Source organism: Lagopus leucura, unplaced genomic scaffold (genome assembly GCF_019238085.1).
Source record: "Lagopus leucura isolate 7727_CA_CO unplaced genomic scaffold, USGS_WTPT01 Super-Scaffold_73, whole genome shotgun sequence".
Classification (NCBI taxonomy): domain Eukaryota; kingdom Metazoa; phylum Chordata; class Aves; order Galliformes; family Phasianidae; genus Lagopus; species Lagopus leucura.
Window position 1 is genome coordinate 59051743 of NW_024962252.1, and position 16011 is coordinate 59067753.

General features: G+C 36.2%; 1 protein-coding gene across 1 annotated transcript in view; it reads right to left on the reverse strand.

The window, feature by feature from the left end:
• PRKN (parkin RBR E3 ubiquitin protein ligase) overlaps nt 1–16011 on the reverse strand; it is a 678907-nt gene that overhangs the window by 350495 nt on the left and 312401 nt on the right. The window lies entirely within an intron of this gene.

A 16011-nucleotide genomic window follows, 5' to 3' on the forward strand; every position in this document is an offset into this window, starting at 1 on the left:
TTTTTTTTTTTTTTTTATCTTTTTCTTTTCTCCCCAGGGAAGACCATACCAATCATGCTGAGATTCAATAAAGTTTTGCTATATAAGATTGTTTCACGCATCCAAATCACTGTGTGCATACATAATAAAAAAAAGCAGTCTGAAAAAAGGAGCCACAGATGACAGTTTAGAGGGTTATTGGCTTTTTTCTTCCCCTCAAAGACCTTTTTTCCAGTATAAAATAGTGAAGGTTTGTAATGAACACAGTAAGACTGATGCAACTGAAACGTGCATTTGGAAGTATAGATGCAAAAGGATCAAAAAAAAGAAGCGGTGAGAAGTCAAGAAAGAATGATAGGTGTTGATGGCATCAAGATCACATATGACTCTTCAGACATCCATACAAAGGGAAAAAAAAAAAAAAAAAAGAGAAAAGAAGGATATAAAAAAAATATCAACAGTATCATTATAGCCTTCCTTCTAAGATGATAAATTCCTCATCTCTAAGAAACACTGATATGCAAGAGACTGAACACCAATAACATAATCAAATTCCACCATACGTTAAGGACTCACTTCTTAAGGATGTACTAGCAGCATTTTATTAAGACAGCTAAAGGGCAAGAAGACAGTTTAAAGATAATTCTACTTTTAATATAATCATCTCTACTTATTTTACATAAACTCAGTTGTTTTTTTTAAACAACCAAGTCCTCCTTCTGTACTGTTTCAAAACACTGCAAGCCAGCCTCAGGTAAGAAAATATGTTTAAAGTCATCCTAATAGAATAGATCAGACTTTTTCCATATTTTTTTCTCATCTTGTTCAGGACCCAATTTAACACAGCACTTAAGTTCAAGTTGGGCAATTAAGTTCAAGTTCAGCAATCATGTACGAGGCAATGGAAGTACGTATTCAACTGGAGTACACTAAACATTAAATAATGTGGAACTAATTTATTTTCAACTTTCAAAAACAAACCCATAATCTTCATTTCATATAGTTTTGAAGCTTAGGGTTTTTTTGCTCTGTAGTTCTATTTTCTTTTTCCCCTTCTTAAGGCATGAAATGGTAAGACAGATTTATTATAATGCAGTAGAAGACGTGAAAATACCTTCTTCCTTCAGTACATATTCCACACAGAACATAAAACTAAGAGAACACTAAAGATCCACTACTCTTGAACAGATAAAACTATGGTCAAGGAAGTACACAATGAAAACATATATATATTTTATAAACCCCTTACCTCCTTTAATAAAACTTTCTTTGGTCACAAGCAAAAAAGAAAAAATTGAGCAAAAAAAGGAACTAAGCCTAAACCAGGTGAAAAAGCCTCAGACATGAACATTTGTTTTTGCTATTTATTCTTCTTCTTTTTTTTTTTTTTTTTTTTTTTTTTAGAAGATTTAATACTTGTAGACTTTCATGTGAAAAAAGCCAAAGCAACAACAACAACAACAACAACAAAAAAAAAAAAAAAAAAAAAGAAGAAGAAGAAGAAGAAGAAGACTACATTCCCAAATGGCTCTCTCAGCAACCCTGGGAAAATTACCTTTGTTTACCAGCCTTAAAACTGCTTTAAGAAAATTCCTGTGCTAATTAGATTTATAAAATACTCTGGTGTTTCTGAACAGGGAACATTACAGAATGCAAAAATATTATTTGAGATAACAAAAGAAATTATTGCCATCCTCAGAAACTACATGCTGAGAAATTGCCTGCTTGAGCAAACTACAATTTAAAAAAAAATAATAAATCTCAATATTAAATGCCAGAAGAATAGAGGGCTAGTTAAAACTAGAGGAAAGAAATTTAGATTCCATGTTGAATAGTTTGTAAACTAAATTTTCAAGATTAAAGACTATAAAAAGTCATTACGAGTGCACTGAGACTCACAATGCAATAAAAATAATTCATGTATGAAATGTGAACCCTTGTAAATGATGTTGGCCTGCAGAGTGCCCAGCTGCACAAAGCTCAGCAGGACAGTGCTTCTGCAGGCCTGAATCACCAGCACTGCACTGGGAGCTCCGAAACATAGCAGGTTCAGGCCCTGAAAATGCAGTATGAGCACCTGGCAGTTCTGGCATTTCTACATTTATTTTTAATCATCCTAATACATATTCCAGTTATTTAAGGGATTTTAAAAGGCAAGAATTTGATTAGTTTGCAGTTGCAATTAAAAACTTAAGAGGTTTGGGTTTATGCATTGTGTGAATAATTCATACATATTTGTTACCTAGTATGTGTTTACAAGATTATATCCTAAACATACACACTGCCTGAAGCTTCAGTTTTAGTAAACCACTGGTTACGGTGTGTTGGCCCAGAGAGCTCCCTGGGCTGGATCTCTGCTTTTCCTGGAAGATTGAGGCAGCAGCCATCTACCAGATTTACCTACCAGATTTGCCAGATCTGAACAACTGGCACACTCATATTATATAAGCTCTAGTTACACTTCCATAGATTAACACCAACATATCTTTCCATACTTAATTTATGCTGCTGCTGCGCAAGACACTATTTTCACAATTTTAACCTCACAATAAACAAAGTTCACAGTACAACATAAGAGCAATAGGTAAAATTTTATGCAGTCTGCTTTACTATCTGACCACCTCTAAAATACTTAAAAATAATAAAATTACATTATACCACCATTCAACATTTTTTCTCAGTTAGTAATGAATAAATAAATGAAAATTTAATGAATGATATTTTTTTGTTTTCCTTAAGTATTCCTGATCTGCAGTGAATAAGGATGTGAAGGAATTGCTGAGAAAGCTTAGAAAAAATTTCTAAGTTCTATAAGTGAGTACTTTTATGATCACCTTATATTGCAGTGAATACCTTTAGATCATTTTCTTGCCTAAAGGCACAGTTCCCATGAAATTGTGAACATTCTATTAAACATTACAAATGTCATCCTCTTGGCAGTGCATCAGATAGATTGTTATTCAGAGAAAGGAGCAGGCACTGCTGTTACATACTTTGTCATTTTCTTCATTCCTGTTACCATTTTTTGTGTCACGCAACACTGTAAAAATTGTGAGGAGAAAAGAAAAGGTTCAAAAATGCATGACAACTGTATGCAGCTTTTCAAGAAACTCTTCCCTATGAGGAAAATATACTCCAATTTCTCAAAAACAAACACCTTACTTATATCTTGAAGGGAGGGGAAGAAAAAACAACCCACCCACCTCAAAAACCCATCTCTCTAAATTCTATCTTGCCAGGTAAAGGAGAAGTTTGCATATCCCTAATTTCTGACAACAAGCGAACTGTCTTCCAGATGATCGTGCTAACACAGTAATTAAAGTGATCAAAGAGATGCTTAAACCTTCACGGTGAAACTAACACCTGCCAGTGAATAATGCAAAACAGTTCCAGACAAATAGTATCCTTTCAATGGCCATTCCCCACCCCAGTAAAATGTACTGTCTGAAACAGTACTGCTCTTTGCTAACAAGTATCAAGATAGCCTGCATTTAAACCCCATTTCAGCTGTTGCAAGTTAGACACATGAAGTAGTTTCTACACACACCTTTAACTCGCTGCTGTGATAACTGCTTCAAAATTCTAAGGAAGCTCACACTGAATTCCTTGTTCCCTTTTCTTAACAAATGATGGTCTGAGATAAGCCTTTAAGATGGTGGTGTTCTATGTTGTGTTTTTTTTGTTTTGTTTTGTTTTTCACATGTGTAATGCACACATTTACTTAAAACTGATAAGTAATTTATTAAAATATTGAAAACACAGCTTTCATTTTTCAAATGATTAGCCCTTATACATCTCTCTTCATGTATCATCAGAACTATTCTCCTGAAAGAGAAAACTTCAATATCTTCCTGACACACTTCTGTGATAAGGCTTTGCTGCCTATTCCAACTAACAGCTTAAGCAAGTATTCAATGTATCTTATGACAAACTGGGAGAAACCCACTTCAGAACAGCCTTCAAATCCAGCATGTTTTCGGAGATATTTGGGGAAGAACATTTTAAGGTTCCACATCCCAGCAGAACTGGAGGCAGTAGCTTTCCTGAGCACAGGAATCTCACTCCAGTGAAAAATTCAGAAAACGTCACACATTACCTATATATGGACCAGTTTTTAAAGTTAAACAAAAAAGAAACGTGTCAGACGGAAGAGCTGTTTGAGTTCCATTGTTTAAATAATGAGAAAGGCTGTGCAGCCAAAGGACAATTCTTAGAGATTACTGCAGTCGGTTCTTTCTTTAATCTGTTATTGACTCAAGATGGTGTTGTGTATGTTAGACTGCTCCACTTCCTTCTATGAGCCAACAGAATTTTGACAAGATTTTGTTACTGGGAGACATCCTACACAAAACAATGGCTTCATTACCTGTTTCCTCATTTCTTCATGCAGGTTCAGAAATAACAGCCTCAAACCAGTTACTGAGCACTGTGTGCATCATGTAGTACATGGACTTATGGATTTATTTATAGATTACAACTCTACATGGTTTAGTTTTACTAAGAAAAGACTTCTAAGATTAAAAAAAAATATTAACCATAATCCAAGTTTTAGCAATATAGTTAGATCTAGAATCAAAAGATACATAAAGAAATACATAAACATTACTATATTTACCTAAATCTCATCTGAGATTTGCTTCAGTTATATCCAGAGTTCATCTGGAACTGCTCTTGCAACTTCTGTGGCTAATAAATTAACTGCTACTATCACCAGCTTTTTTAAGGTAATCTCCATTCAATCATTCAATACTATTTTTATTTATTTTATTATTATTATTATTATTTTTTACTCAAAGTTCCAGTAAGAATCAAACTTTCCTTCTATGGATTTTCTGTAATTCACAACCTCAGTGATTGTTCACAATATCAGAGGTGTAAAGACTTTCAGCTGACTTTCCTGGCTGGCTAGCTGACTTTCCAGCATGGCTAGCTGGGTCACCTTCTAGGCCAATCAATGATAAATGCATTCATAAAAAGGTTTACACGGATGACATCCTTAGTTATGTAAAAGAAAACTTCTTTCAAGGGAAAGGATTTATCCATAGTACTCAAACAGCATTCAAGCTGCAGCACATAACTGTTTAAGTGTCGTCTGAACACTATAAAAAGTAGAATAATGTATGCATTCATTGTCTATTAAGATTAAGCAGAACAATAATGGAGGTTAAGTGGCAGTGGATTTAGACGTGTATGATCATTTTAGAAATACAGTGATGCAAAGATTGCAGATGCTGGTCACATTAACTATTCACATCCCAATACTACTCTTTCAAAAGTGATCTCTGCATCCAGGTAACATTTGTTTGCCCTAAAAAAAGAACATATGTTCAGCTTTTCAATTTGAAAATAAAGACCACATAAAAAACTCAGTACCTGATCTCAGACTTACATAATTCAAAATAGAATCAGAATAATCAGCAAGAATGAAAGGAAAAGTCTCAAGCCTTAGACCTGCAAATGCTCAGAATCTCTGACATAGAACACACAGTAGATGGATGAACAACAGCTCATGGATGCTGTCAGAAGTGTGAGGTTTGAAATAAATGCCTTTAAGGAACTCAGTGAGAAAACATCACTTAGGAGAGATCCAGCATTGTATAGGGCCCCTTGTTAAAATAGAGTTCATAATCATGCAGACCTCAAAACTAAACTGCAATATTTTTTTAAAAGAAGAACAATTAAGTGTTGAGATACTAAATTTTAATGCCTGTTAAAAGCATATACTTATATTTAATTTGGCAATTGACAAAAGCAGCATAAAAAAGTAAAAGAAGCATGAGTATCAGTTTCAGAGTAGCTGTTTAGCATGTATTATAATCAGCATAACATCAGTGCTGAATTCTAGGATTTAAACTTCCCCTTAAATCTCTTTTAAAGTAGAATCCAACTGTTCGAATTTCTTACTAAGTGTTTCCTGTAGAGAATCAACACTTTACTCTGAGCTTAATTTCCTCAGCAATCAGATTTGATTTTTTATATGGAAACGCCAGCCACAAAAAGGGCTCAAGGAGGGAGAAATCTCAAATACTACATGACATCAGATCCTCAGCCTGTGCTTCTTACAGCACAAAAAGTTGTCTGCAATTACAGCTTCGAGCGATTTCTTTCTTTTTCAACCATGCCAACGAGCTCTTGTGGAAAAGACAGTGATGAATTTTAGAAGATTACAGCATAAATCTAAAATGTATAAGAAACAAAACTCCCATACTTGAATTGTAAATAATTCACAAGTGACATTAAGTTGTGCTATCACCCTCAAAAATCTCATCTTGAGATTCAGAGATGTCAGCAGAGGTAACAACTCATAAATATCTAAGGAAACAAATAATTTTTGTAACTAGTTACCTTCCATCAGTACTGCAAACAACACAGCCAGTTTCATGGTCCAGTCTGCAAATATTGTCATGGCTTTGCTGTATATACATCAGATTCCCATCCCTCTGATCCCAATTATAACCAAAATATTTTAGTTTCATCCACCCCTGGATATCAAAGAGCTAGTCACATTCAAAGCTGATGAAAAGCTTTGAAAAATCCCTAACTAAAAGGTATTGTTACCCCAACAACCACAGGAAAAACAAACAAAACGTTATTTTTGGTTTTAGGTTTTTAGCCTTCAGCTAGTATCACTGGTGTCCTAGAGTCTCACATCCATCCATTAACCATACAGATGATCGTAATATAGACAAAATGCAGTCCTAAGACACTTTCCATTTAGTACTAGGGCTGCCTCAGGGATAGCACCAATGTTTATTGTAAGGACACCATGCAGACAGAATTATGCTGTAACCCTACAGGAGTGGCTCTCTGCCTCATCTCAGTACTTCAGCTTTGAAAGATGGAATGTTTTGTTCTGCCATCTTTCCAATGCCTAATGCCTGATCTATGGATCAGGACAGGAATGTGGACACAACAGTCAAGACATTGATTATAACAGGAATGGTGAGAAAAAGAAAGGAAAGAAGTAGAACAAATAGTATTTTCTGTCACTGTAAGAAATATGCTCGCCTTTGGCTCTTCACTCAAGAGTACTAGCAAATGTTTGGCACTCCTGGAATTGGCAACAGTTTTATCAATTATATGGCTCAGGAACAAGGCCTTTCATTTCTCCCAGTGGTAAGCAATCAGTTCAGAGAGACAGATTCCAGCCAACCGAAGGAAACCCACCTTAAAATGCATTGAGAAAGGAACCTCAGCTCTCACCGTTTTGCTCTGGAAACTTGGTTCTCGTTGGCCCTCACTACTCACTAAGGCAGTGAATGGAATAAAACTAAGCATCTGACAGCAGTCAACAGCAAGCAGTTGTCACCAGGTAACAGAGTGACCTGTGACCAAAACAAGAGAACTGGAACTTCTGATACTTTCATCTCATCCTAATGAGGCAGGACAGGGGAAAAACAAAAGCTATGTATTTAGACTGCCTTCATTGCAAAAACAGTAACAAATCCCTAACTTAAAGTAATAGTAATTGTATCTGAGCACAATAAGGCTCCCACCAGCAAACAGCTGGCTATTATACATTATCCAAGAGTATTTCTATGTTATTGAGCACATATATACAGTTGCAAATCTGACCTGTATCCACAGATGCCCACCACTAGCCCCAATCCCAGCATATGTGTAGGTGCACATGGGCACAGTTCCCAACAGGGATTTTGCACCCCTCCTTGTTCCTTAGAGACTGAGGAAATCTGGTAGCTGCAGATATGCTGTGCCATCTGGCCTTTTGGAGTAAAGAATTTTACCAACAACATTTAAGCTTGTGGTTCTCTCATTAACATTGAGTGCAGCACATTATACATCTCCCTCAGCTTCTGGAAGCAGACCTTCTTCCCAAATGGCACCACTGCCTCATCTGGTTTCCTCTGCTTTTCTGACCAAGTAGGTGGCTATGGGCGGGACTCTTCTGCACTTCTCTGCAAAATCATTTCTGATAAGTAGGTTTTTATCTGTAGAAACATCTGTAAATTCATTCTTAATTTAGCTAAAAAAAACACAACTTGAGTAAACAGCAACTGATTTCCCCAGTGGGATCAGAACATATTTTGTCTTTGAAAATGTGACTAAGAATGGACTTAAATAACAGACGAATCTAATAATATGAACACTATTAAATGTTTTCAAAAACATACATTACTAAGTTCTCCATTTGACGCTTCAAAAGTTATTTTTGTAAGATCTATTTTATAAATAATTTTAAACTGTCAAAGATTTATCTTGTAAATTACCTCAAAAATTTACTTCTGAAAAAATTAAAAATATATTTCTAAACTATTTTAAAAGTATATTTTCTAAACTATCACCTCACAAAGGTGAGTGACCAAAATCAGTGTCTTGTAAAGGCAAGGAAGGCAAGAGGTTACCATCAACATCAGATAGATTGTCCAGATGTGCTGTCTTCATCATAAAGATTCAGATACAGTGTGCTAAGTCCTAAGAGCACCCCATAAACAGGTGGGTGACATGGAATGCACCACGGTGGTTTGCCACATTTTGCAGGAAGATGCTCCAATTCACACCAACAGGGAAGTTGGCATCAACAGGATGACTGATTGACATTAAACCTGTGTTTGACTTGTAATCAAAGATATGAGCAGACAGAGCCAAATGCAGAAATGCTGTTCTATTTGGATTGAGTTCTCAGTGCAGGATGTAAAGCTTGCAGAGGTAACAGAGCCAACCAAGATGAATTTGACTTCATACACAACTGTGTTGTATTTACACAAACATTAAATGCAATAACATACTTGTTATGACAAGTCTTTTTTCAGACCTTATAATTCTCTATAGATAGCATAAGTAACTAAAAACCAAGTGCTTGCCAAAAGCTGCTGTGCAGTTACTATTGTCCATGCACTTCTTTTCCATTGCTTTGTTCTCAGCACAGGCATTGTCTTGATGAACAGCAGGAATGCTCACACAACTTAGGAAAGTTCATACAACTCACAAACTAATTTTCCAACTTATAGCTTATGTTTGTATGGTCTGCATACATGGTAGACATTGGATAAATACACTGTATAAAACAGTTCCTTCAGGATAATGAGTAAAAACAGAAAATATACTTGTCCATAAAACATACCCTGTCAAAAGGTGCAGGTCTGTATCATTATAAAGATGCAACCTTAAATTTCACATGGAAATTGCACCTTACTATCTGATGTGGTTGCGCTTTGTTTTTCCCCTTTCACACGTTTACAGTGTGAACTTCTCATTTAACTCCTATTATAGTCAGTTGACCTGCTCCAGAGGAAACTGAATCCATCACTTACAAAATGCTGTCTATGAGAGTGAAGGATCCTGCAATTAATAGTACAATAACCTTTCTAGTTACTTTTTTTCCAGAATCATAATAGGACGTTCCTGAGCAGCACGCTGAAAAAAAACACATTCATATCTGAAGTAGAGAACCTGAGTTTGAGTTATTCTTGAGCACACAGAGCAAGCTTCTAGTTCAGCCCCTAGGAGAGTGGGTATACAGCTGTCGCATTCTGATTGCAGAGTGAGAGGAACAACCAGATTTGCAAATCTCCTCACAGTTACATTAAGGTGAAATGACACTAAAGGTCCATACGTAAGGGGAAGAAACATCAACTTTGATAGGAGATTTCTATAAAACAGTTGTGTTTTATGTGTTGGCCCTCCAACAATTGTATCCAGCAAAGCCCTGTGGTTTTATAGGAAATTCAAGTCTTGCATTATTTAACACTTCAAGAGAAAGAGAGAAAGAGATCACCAGTCCTGGATGCAAGATCAGGCCTGTGAATGGTGGTGTTCTGTATGGTATAGAATAAAGTAGAATAATGAGAGAGGCCAGGCCACCCCATCACCTATTTATAGTAACCAAGAAAAGCAGAAAGCTGGAGGAACCATCCCCTATTTAAAGTTGTAGCTGGCTCCAATTCCAGGATTGGTTGGAACACTGGACACCAGTCAAATGAAAGAAGCAAGCATTGTTCTGGGCTCTTCCAGGAAGGGCTGAGACAGCAGTCAAATTATGGAAAGCGATATCTGGTTCCTTCATGTGGCTTACTTGTCTCTTGGGGAGTTGCCTGGGCTCAGATTAACAGTCATTTGGGACTCATCTCTATTCCTATGCATAGACATGCTTCATGTTTTATCCTGCCGGTCATGCAAAATACTGAGTTGGTGTGTAAGGCAGACTGAATTCCTGGACCCAAAAAATTCAGCTTAGAGACATTATTTATGATGCTTGAGATTGCCATGTGCAAAACAAACAGAAGAAGCACATCACAATTCACACACACTTTCTCAAACTAAGGTCCTCTATGTATTGCTCAGACTGGCTTTACCAGTGAATGTAACCCACAACAGCATAGAAGCCAAACCTGACACCTGTCCTGCCCAGGAGAGGCAGCAGTGCCCTTCTTTAGTAAAAGCAGGCCAAGTCCCTGTCCTCCACACACTGGAGGAAACAAGCAACATATACTGTCTTTGTTGCAGAAGACAGTTCTCCATGGGACGTAACTACTGGTAAGCAGATAGTCCCTCTAAACTACATGGGTTCAGATTCCCACCCCGTTCCACACCACCATTGCAACAGCTCATTCCCAGTGAGAGTCCCCGAGCATTTCATCACTTATGTGTTGGCTGAAACCAGGACAGGAATGCAATTTGAGATGTCACTTGACTGAAGAGTGAACATTTTTTCTGAGAAAATCTTTTTTCTGATAGTATAATAAACCCTATTTATTTTATTTTTATTTTAAGCCTCTCCCAGTTAGAGAAGCTCCGTAAGTATGAAAGTGAGAACTGGGCCCTTGAACAGCATGTTCTGAGACTAGTTAAATATACTCAAAATGAATTCAGTATCTAACACATAGCACTCTACAGTCCTTAAAGTAAAAAGAAAATGCATAGAATGATGGAAAACAGCTTTACTTTAAATGTAGCAGTGAATATTATGCTAGCGTATGTGGGGTTTAAGGTTCTTCTAAACATTGCCGCTTAGTTTTGACTTTAGGTTGTTGGTTGCATTTTTGTTATTAACATGGACTTTTTCAGTATGGTTCATCTCTTGGTTCACATACTTTTTATATAATCTACACATTCTCAAAGAATAATTGAGACTTCTACTAGTATTTTGAATATAAAGTTTAATTAAGCTGTACAGGTCTGGTAGGTCAGATTTCTCTAAGCTAGAAAAAGCAGTTAAAGGAAATTCTCACAGAATTCCACCACAGCAAAAACTGATTTACCAAGAATTAAGCCATCACAGCAAATCCTTATTGACGGGTTAGTGATCCTGCAAGCAAGGCACAATTGTCTAGTGGTGTTTAAGATAAAGCCTCCAGAAATCAATCTGATTCAGTCACTATTGTTGTTTTCCTTCAACTTCGCAACTGCAAATTTATAGGGGGCTGACATTTTTGTTCACAAACAGTTTGACACAATTACACCTTGTAAGGCATCCTAACAGTGGTGCTTAGTGAGCAGTTGCTTCCTAGTAGTTATCATGCTGGCAGCAGAAGTGAGTGGCTCCTCTTTAAAGCAAAGGAAAACAAAACCAGCCAATACAACTTCAATATTCCCGTGTTGATTGTGATGTTGCAATGGTGAGGCAGCATCACAGTGAGACAGAGCTTTGCACATCAAAAGAATGAAACCTGGTTTTCCTTATTTCCTGGCAGCAGAGTAAGCACATGTGGCTTCTCAGAACAAGCACTACCTGCAGTTACTTTGCTTCTACGCTTTCAAGTATTACAGTGGAGAAACCAAAATACCCAATTTCAAAATACATTTACTGAACTCCTAAAGAGCTACTACGATGTACAGTGTAACTGATCAGCAGAAATATTTCTCAGACACGTAAGATCTCATAAAGACTTGCAAGAACTGTTTTCTTGCATGGTACCATAGCCAGCAGATAATGCACTCTTGACAAACTTAGAACATGTTTTAAATCATTAACTGTGCTGAAGCAAAGGGAGTACTTGAACTCCAAGCATCCTTGCAACAATCCAGTTGAAGTATTAAGTATTTCTTACATCATTGTAAGAACTTCAGTAAGCTATTTTAATGTATTTATGAAGTTAATTGATAAATATTCAAATTGACATTCCAATTGGGGAAGCTGCTTAAAACACACAACAATATTAACTACAGCATTGTGTATTTAAAGCTGAGTGTAAAGTATCTTCCTGTGCTGAACCATTAAGGCAGAAAACAGAGTTAGAAAGACATCTGTCATGACAATTTAAGCTTGCAGGCTCGGAACAAAAGAAATTCTGTTTACGCACATATTTTCTAAGCTAGAAATATACATTGTATACTGCAAACAACCATACTTGACATGTCCTGTATAGATGTAACATTGAGAAATCAGGCACTTCTGACAGTAGTTATTCAAGAAGCATCCACACAGGTGTGAACCATGAGACACAGTGATTATAATTCGTAGCAGTGTTCCCAGCATGAATTACCCCAGTGAGAAAAAACGTCAGATGATGCTGCTATGTTATTTCCACACAACCATGGATTCTAACAGAGTGTGCTCATTTTCAATTTCATTCTGATTTGTAAAAATGAGCTTATTTCATAAGCTGTATGGATAGAAGCAGAAGGCAAATGAAAGAACACACAAACTGCTCCTCAACCAGTTACAGGCATGGTCCCTTGGAGACTAAAAGAAAAGTAGATATTGTTAATCAAAACCCACTACATTCAAATTTTAGAATCTCAGACCAGAACACTGAGCATGCAAACCATAGGTGGGAAACAGATTTCATGCCAAAGTAAGTCTCACAGCAGTTTTTAGATCTAACAGAGTGTATCACATAATATGCTAACCTGCAAAATGACAGTTATTAACCACTCAGTCACAGTGCTCGCTAGATGTGAATGAAGAGTGCGCTCCTCCATATAAGCGCTGTCCGATGTTTCTGAGGAGAGAGACTCCTAAATGCCTGTACTGCGCCCTAACAAAATCACTTTCGTCCAGTTTACTCATAGATGACTGGAAGAACAGCTCACATGCTTGAGTGGAAGTCCAAGGTTCCAGTCATTGGTAATAAATTCACAACCGCTGCAGACAGTATGCTACTCTGTTGCATATGTTCACGTCTTGACTACTATGTTCACGTCTTGTGGAGCAAGCAAAAAAAAAAAATCATTGTGTGAGCATTACTGAATTGCAAAAGACCATTCTTGAGCACACTAGAAACGTTGTCATAGTGCCCATGCAAAAATATGTATCAAACATTCTGTATTTGAATTAAAATTTGGATCTATCTTCTGAAACAGAACAAGTGCAATGCTAAGATTTGGAATGGATTTTGCTGTACCTTCTTGAGTTTGCCAGTTTCAAATTAACAGCACTTAATTCATAGTTTCAATCACTGTTTTTCTATTCATTTGGGTCCCTGAATGCTTGCAAGTTTTCTAAAACTGTAATAGACCAAAGACTTGAACAGTAAAATCACCTCCATGTAATCTGTAGAAATGACTTGTAGAGCAACATACAACATAAATAGAATGACAATAGCACTGTTCTCACAACCAGGCTCAGGACTGTGTTATGGCAATAACATGTGCTAGTGGGAGTCACATATCCGCCCACATTCCTCTCAGGTATAAGAATATAGATCATACACCAGTCCATTTAACCCCATGTCTTGACTCTAATAGCAAGTTAGCAGTAGGTGTCTAGAATCTGTGCATAAGTTAAAAACAAAAACACTCACCAGTAAACAAAATATAACAGCTCCCAAATAACCTCCCCCCCCCCCCCAAATAAACAAACAAACAAACAAATAAATAAATACATGCACAGGACAAACCTAACACGGTATTTGCCTAGAATATGTTCCAACCTCCAGCAACTTGCAGCTCAGACTTCCTATAATGGAAATGGTATCTTTGCATTTATTAGTAAGCAACGAATTTCTCAGCCATTAATTCCCCACTTTTTAAACACTTTTAATGCACACACAATGCACTGTAATAGAGTTCCACAGTCTAACTGTGCAGTATTGGTTGTTCTGAACATCAGAACAACTGGAAGACAACCTTATCAGACCAAAGCACGGAACATTATAAACCTGGCACAGCAGTGCAATGTTGTTAAGTCTTTATGACAGCTAATACAGAATGGATACAAAGTTATTCCTCACTGCAAAGCATCATCAACATGCTTCTCAGATGTCCTAAAAGAAATAGAATCTCAGAAACTTTAAAGGTGAACTTTCATTTTCCTTTGGCTTGCTGATACCATCAATCTCTTTCAGAGTAGTCAAGGAAACTAGATGGACTGTGAGTGATACAGGATTTTGTTGCATCAAAACTAACTATGATCTGCACGTATTCCTTAATGTTGCACCTGGGACATTGACTACCTCGCAGAATATATAAGTATCTTACAAAAGATCATTTAAGTGCTCTTTCACAAAATCTAGGAGCGTCACAAAAGAAAAGCTGAAAACTTGTTAATCAGAGCTCTGAGTCTTATAAAAAACTTTTAATAATTCCTCTAACAGGACAGATCATCAGCTCAACTGAAAATGCCTCTCAAATGCTGAGGCACTGACACTATCTGAAAAGTTCTGAAGAACTATCATTGAAGGAATTGTGAAGTTGTGCTCAAAAGAACTGCTTACTTTGTAAATGCAATTTCAAAGCAAAACCTAGTAGTTGGGAATGATGCAAAGTAATTGTTCACAGAAGACAAAGTAAGACACCAGGAAAAAAAAAAAAAAAAAAAAAAAAAAAAAAAAAAAAAAAAAAAAAAAGAGCTCTGAAAGCATGATTAATGTCCATGTTTTCAAATCAGGCTTTCTGGAATTGAAAGACAGATGCAAAAAATAATGAGCAACAAAGGATTTCTTTTTTCTTTCAGAAGCAGCGTTAACCACTTAAGAAGAACATCAAAGGGCAGAGAATTTGTTTGAAGAAGGCATTGTAATCTTCAAAATATTTTATTTGATCTTTTACAAAACTGCAACGTTTCCTTGCATGTAAATAGAAGTGGTGGTGGCAATACAGGAGATGTAAACTTCCCAAAACCATCCAATGGAGAATATAACTGTACAAGTTCCTCTGTGTTTTCCAAAATGTCTATGTAATTTCAACTGACAAAAATGATCAGGAACTCTTATTACTGTCTTGACGATATGAGAAAACTGAAGAATAGATCCAAGGACTCTGCTTGATTTGTTTTACATTTTTTATAGTCTCAAAAATTACGCATTGGTCAAAAAATGTATCTTAAAAAATACTTTATCAAAAAAGTAACCTGTGCAATATGTAACTACGTGATCTAAACCACGTTTGGTGTATTTACTAATGGTGGGCTTTGACACTTGCTTTTGGCCATAAAACATGTCCAAAATACACCGTGAAAATGTTATATTTGTACACTGGAAAAGAGTGCATACTATTAAAAAAAAAAAAAAAGAACCAAAACAAAAACAACAAGGATAGATCTTAAGAGTAAAAAATCACCGTATGCTTTCTCTCCAAGATAAATAATTCAGTTTTTCTGTCTTGGTATAGAACCTTATAATTCACTTTTTTCCTTTTACAATCATTGATTTTTCTGCTGTAAGAAGTGAAATAACGGATTTTTTTTCTTTTAATAAGCAAAAATCAACTGACTCCAGAATAAGATTACTCTGAGAATACGTATGAAACAACGGTCTAATTATAGTTTTCCAAATATGAAACAGGAAAGTTAAGAAAAGACTTAAAATAATCTGCAACTACAATGCAAAGAACTCCAAAATACATAACGGACCTTCAAATAAAAATGTCAAATGCCTTGTTTCTTCACCATTCACTTGTCCAAAATGAGTACTTTCACTTTTAATTGCTGTTAAGACATTCTTTTAAAGACCTCACATGCATAGAAAAAAATACTGTAACTTAATTACAATACTTCTGTAGATTACTATGAAGTCTGTGCTATTTTCTTTGTTGTAACTCTTCCCCCTCCTCCTCATGCACACACTGCCTTACAAAATGCAATGGTGGTGAAATAAAACAGAACAACCTTTAGAGATTGTTTTATCAAGACAA